Below are 6068 nucleotides of genomic sequence, written 5' to 3'. Positions count from 1 at the left end.
GCTAATAGATAGCCAACCAGAAAGGCTGATAGCTAGATAGCTAATAGATAGCCAGCTAGATAGCAAATCAAAGTTTGCATGACAATCTTCTCTTCGGCCAGAACCTCCAAGGAGCGCAGCAGGATGGAATTTGTTTCCATTTTACATTCAGAAGTTTTTTTTTTGGAGTGCAGGGTTCAAAGGTCATCCGTCGGGGATCAAAGTGTGCATTGGAGTCCTTGACTTTGGGCACTGGCAGGACACGGGAAGAAGCAGCAAAGGACGCATCGGCCGGCGTGAGTCAGTTTGCATTCAACACGTGTCGCCGAAGAGCAACTAAGGGAGGGGCCGAGGCGGAGAGAGAGGGTAGCTGAGAGACGTTGCTAGGCGACGTAGGTACATACTGAATGCTAAGGCGACCAGCATCCAGGCGGGCGGGCGCTTGGGCGAGCCGCAGACACGCGCACAGGCGGCAACAGCGGCAACATGTAGCCCCGGTCCGGCGGACCAGACCAGCAGACATCATCATCCTCTTCCTACTCGGGGAGGGGGGGGGGCGTGGGAACGTATGTGTGCCACATGATGAGCGGGGGGCGCCGGAACGCTGTCCTGCTGCGGGCATGACAAGCAAAGGACGTCTGCTGGATGGATGACTGACGGATGGAGTTAGAGTACAAGCCCCGGAAGGAGCATTAGAACGAAAACTCGCGCACACTGTGAGTACCCGCACACACACACACACACACACGAGCACACACACACACACACACACACACACACACACACACACACACACACCTGCCGCCAGCTTTGCCCTTCACGCACACCCCACGCTAAAATGCATCTTTGACCCTTCTGTCATTGGTGAGTGTGTTGCCAAGTCCCGGCCGGTGGTGTGACTCACTCACGGGACGTTTCTTAAAACACACACGTACAAGCAGCGCCCCCCCCCCCCCGCACACACACATGTGCGCTATATCGTAGCTGTTGCGCATATGTGCGACACTGCTGGCTCCTTCCAGCATCCCGCAGTGGTCTTAATGACCCCAAGCTTTGGGCCACACATCAAATAGCAGCACATACACTCTAGCAGCTGGTTGACACTGGCAGTGGCAAAACACACACACACGCATAATCAAACAACACTCAATGATCATCTTCATCATCATCTTCATCATCATGCAGATTGTCCACAGGCGCATTCAACAGTTCAGTCACAGGCGCTGGCACGCAAAGCCGTTGACTTGTTGCCGTTTACATTCTCCTCGCGCTTTGCGTCTTGATGCCCTCCATTTTGTTCTTCACTTTAGTGAGTGGTTAGCGGGTTAGCGCGTCTGCATCACGCTAATTCACTTTCCGACTTCCAATATGGGGGGTGGAGAGGCTGTTGGCTTCATTGAAGAGTGTGATGTTGTCCAATGGCGTCACTGTACTTGCACGTTTGTACGTGATTGACTGCTAATCATTTTTTTTGTAATATGCCATCGAGTGGGGACCAGTTCATGGCGAGTGATTGAATGCCGACCGGCAATTACCTTGTTTTCATGTCATTCACTGGTTTCCACTTCATTGTCTTTATATACCCTGTCATTGATTTGGTTACTGTTTTTTGACTACATGTGATCTGACTATAACTGGCGAGCAGTCATTTGTCGTTGCGCCCTGAGATTGCTGACAAGCTGTTACGAGTGCACTCAAAGTCAGCTGGGATTGGTCAGTTTTGTCGCCCTGATACAACGTCACATGTTGAACAAGCGAGACTGTGAAAGCTCTCAGATAAGCTCATATCACATCGACGCACCATGTCGTGTTTTGTTTTAGCGTTATAATAATAATAATAATAATAATAATAATAATAATAATAATAATAACTGATTATTATTATTATATCTCCAGCTTATTCTTATTATTAATAATACATTTAATTTCTAAGCGCCTTTCAAAACTTTCAAGGTCACTTTACAGTCACAGGATGTTTTTCTGTGGGTGAACAGCAGAAGCCACACGCGCCAGCATTCACTCTCAGATAAGCTCATATCACATCGACGCACCATGTCGTGTTTTGTTTTAGCGTTATAATAATAATAATAATAATAATAATAATAATAATAATAATACATGATTATGTCATCGATTTGGTTACTGTTTTTGGACTACTGTGATCTGCCTTCAACTGCCGAGCAGTCATTTGTCTTTGCGCCCTGAGATTGCTGACAAGCTGTTACGAGTGTACTCAAAGTCAGCTGGGATTGGTCAGTTTTGTCGCCCTGATACAACGTCACATGTTGAACAAGCGAGACTGTGAAAGCTCTCAGATAAGCTCATATTACATCGACGCACCATGTCGTGTTTTGTTTTAGGATGGCCAAAATGGCCGCCTTCCGACAAGTTACCTCAATGGTCTTTCAACTCTGGTTTGCATTGCACTTCCTGCTTGCACATGTTAGGAATGTTGCAGGTGGAACCAAGGATGGAAGTAGTTGTGATGCGGCGTTATAACACGGCAAGTATTGGTCGAGGAACACCTGAAGTAGATTAGAAAATTGAAAGGGTGCAGGAAGTGGGAAATAGACAAGGGAGTAGCCGCAAAGGAACACAGTAAGTGATGTCGTAATACACAGGGAAAAGCAGCAAAACCCAGGGCACATGGCAGGAAGTATCCAAATTGGAACACAGGGAATGGCATCGTAAGACACAGGAAATTGTGTCAAAGCATGGGTCGCATGACAGGAAGTCACTGCAGAGGAACATCGGAAGCGGCGTCGTAAGACAGGGAATAACGTCAAAACACGGGTCACATGACAGGAAGTAGCCGCAGAGGAACACAGGAAATGGCGTCATAAGACACGGAATAGCCTCTAAACACGGGTCACATGACAGGAAGTAGCCGCGGAAGAATACAAGAAGTGATTTAAGACACAGGTAATAGCGTCAAAACACAGGTCACATGACAGGAAGTAGCTGCAGAGGAACACAGGAAGCGGTGTCGTAAACCACGGAATAACGTCAAAACACGGGTCACATGACAGGAAGTAACTGCAGAGGAACACAGGAAGTGGTGTCATAAGACACGAAATATCGTCAAAACACGTGTTACATCACAAGAAGCATAGCCAGACAGGAAAACATGGGTCACATGACAGGAAGTAGCTGCAGTGAAACACAGGAAGTGGCGTTCTAAGACACATGAAATAGTGTCAAAACACGGGTCACGTGACAGGAAGTAGTACCCGGGTTATGAACGTTGTCGTGTCAATGTGCGCGGACATGTTTGTACTTGTTGGTGACTCATCTTCAAGGTGAGGACTTTTTTTTTCGACAACGCTGATCACTAGAATTGTTGTCATGGGTGAAGCATTTTCATTGTTTATCTGTTTTTTCATCTCCTTCTTCGCGCAAGGGTTCATTACTCTCCTTGTCTAATTAGCATCCTGCTCCCGCCGTCGTTATTCCGCCGTCTCTCATGGCTTCGTTGCGTTTTGGTGTAACCCCGACGCTGAACTTGTTCATCACCCCCCCCCCCCCGCCACCACCCCACCCCCTCCCACCACCCCACCCTCACCTGCTGTACTTTGTAATCCTTCCATTCCATAACGCCTGCTTCCAATCCTCTTTTGCTTCTCCAGCTGCAATCTTCTGCTTCCTGCCCCTCTTCCTTCATCTTCCTTTCCTCCTCCCAGCTTCAATCTCGTCTTCACTCCTCCTTCCTTGTCCTCATTCGGCATGTGGGTTCTTTGATCCTTTCTTCCTTCTCCCGAATTCTTTTTTTCTTCTTCCTCAAGCCATCACACCATAATAATAATAATAATAATAATAATAATAATAATAATAATAATAATAATAATAATAATAATAATTAATACATTTCATTTATAAGCGCCTTTCAAAACTCTCAAGGTCACTTTACAGTCAGAATAAGTTCTTCTGCGGGTGAGCAGCGGCAGCCACACGCGCCAGCGTTCACTCAACCCGGAAGTACCTCAAATAGATAGAAAGCTTGCCAGCTAGCTAACAGATAGCTAATAGATACCGAACAGGTAGCTAATAGATAGTTAATAGCTAGATAATAATAAGTTAGAGTCAAAAAGTAAGTATTGGTCAGTGTGCGTAGCCTTCCTAAAGACTTCTGTTTTTAGCGCTCTGTCCTCTTTTATAATTACTTTACAATCCAAGAAGGCTAGTTGGTTCTCTTGAATGTCCTCACGAGTAAATTTAATGTTGAAGTCTACAGAGTTGAGATGATCTGTGAAGGATTGAATTTCTTGTTTCTTAATTATGACAAAAGTATCGTCTCCATATCTAAACCAGTGTCTAGGTTTAGTCCCTGGGAAGGATGTGAGGGCCTGTTTCTCCATCTCTTCCATGTAAAGATTAGCCACTATGGGTGAAACTGGTGAGCCCATAGCACAACCATGGATTTGTTTATAAAATTTTTCCCGAAATTGAAAATACGTAGTATTAAGGCAGATTTCTAATAATTGGCAGATGTGATCCGGTTTCAGTTTGGTTCTTTTTTTTTTTCAAAAGTAATTTTTGAAAAAATTATTTTTGAAAAAAAAAAAAAAAAATTACTTTTACTGAAACAATCTCAGCTACTGGTAAACACGCGTAAAATTAGGTATGAACAGTTTGCAAGGGAGAATTGGATCAAAAATTTGTCAGACAGAGATCTCTCAGAGACAGAAAAGGCAGTACTTACCAAAGGTTTAAATTTCTCAGTGACTCCTAAAACTATACCTACAATAGATTATATCACAGCTACTGAATCGGCTATTAAAAATAACAAACTTTCGTATGCAGAGGCAGATGATCTACGCATTAAAATATCAGCTCTTCTCAGTAGTGCCAAACTTCCTCCGTCCAACATAACATTAGAAGAGAGAAAGGCGTTAACTACTCTACAAAAAGACAAAAATATTACTATTTTGCCAGCAGACAAGGGCAGATGCACAGTGCTGCTCAACACATTGGATTATGAAGACAAAATAAATAGGTTAATCAGTGATTCTAACACGTATGAGCAACTAAAAAGGGACCCTTCCAATAGATACAAGAAAGAAATGATTGACTGTCTCCAAAAGCTAGAGAAAGGAAAACATATAGATAAACAGATGTATTTTAGATTATACCCGGGAGAGGCCACGCCATGTATCTATGGCCTGCCAAAAATACATAAAGAAGGGTTCCCCCTCCGACCCATTGTTTGTAGCATTGACTCCTCTACATACAATGTAGCCAAATATTTAAAAACTATTTTAGCTCCGTTGGTTGGTAACACAGAATACCACGTAGAGAACACCACAGGGTTTGTAGAGAGGATCAAAGACCTCATATTGGAACCTGAGGAAACTTTGGCATCATACGATGTGACTTCTCTCTTTACATCTGTCCCAACCCCAGCAGCAGTCTCAGTGGTGAGGACGAGGCTGCTGGCGGATGTTTCTCTGCATGAAAGAACCAAACTGAAACCGGATCACATCTGCCAATTATTAGAAATCTGCCTTAATACTACGTATTTTCAATTTCGGGAAAAATTTTATAAACAAATCCATGGTTGTGCTATGGGCTCACCAGTTTCACCCATAGTGGCTAATCTTTACATGGAAGAGATGGAGAAACAGGCCCTCACATCCTTCCCAGGGACTAAACCTAGACACTGGTTTAGATATGGAGACGATACTTTTGTCATAATTAAGAAACAAGAAATTCAATCCTTCACAGATCATCTCAACTCTGTAGACTTCAACATTAAATTTACTCGTGAGGACATTCAAGAGAACCAACTAGCCTTCTTGGATTGTAAAGTAATTATAAAAGAGGACAGAGCGCTAAAAACAGAAGTCTTTAGGAAGGCTACGCACACTGACCAATACTTACTTTTTGACTCTAACCACCCTTTACAACATAAACTAGGAGTTATCAGAACCCTCCAGCATAGGGCTAAACTAATACCAACTAGCACTGAAGGTAGAGAAAAGGAGTCAAAACATATCAGGAGAGCACTCACTAACTGTGGGTACCCTCAGTGGTCATTCAACAAATGTCAGAAAGAAAGAATAGCGAACGAAACCAATAATTCTCAAGATTCT

The 6068-nt window shown here is 43.8% G+C and overlaps 1 protein-coding gene across 2 annotated transcripts in view; it reads left to right on the top strand.

Annotated features, from left to right (window-relative positions):
- Window positions 1-422: 422 nt before the first annotated feature.
- grin2da (glutamate receptor, ionotropic, N-methyl D-aspartate 2D, a) overlaps window positions 423-6068 on the top strand; it is a 124503-nt gene continuing 118857 nt past the window's right edge. For both annotated transcript variants that reach the window (XR_016118582.1, XM_089022994.1), the window contains exon 1: window positions 423-695. The gene's annotated coding sequence lies outside the window, so the exon portion shown is untranslated. The remainder of the gene's footprint in view (window positions 696-6068) is intronic.

This window comes from Hippocampus bargibanti, linkage group LG20, assembly GCF_051943395.1.
Source record: "Hippocampus bargibanti isolate YZ-2025 linkage group LG20, ASM5194339v1, whole genome shotgun sequence".
Taxonomy (NCBI): domain Eukaryota; kingdom Metazoa; phylum Chordata; class Actinopteri; order Syngnathiformes; family Syngnathidae; genus Hippocampus; species Hippocampus bargibanti.
The sequence above is the reverse complement of the archived record's forward strand: the minus strand, read 5'-3'. Positions and strand labels throughout refer to the sequence as shown.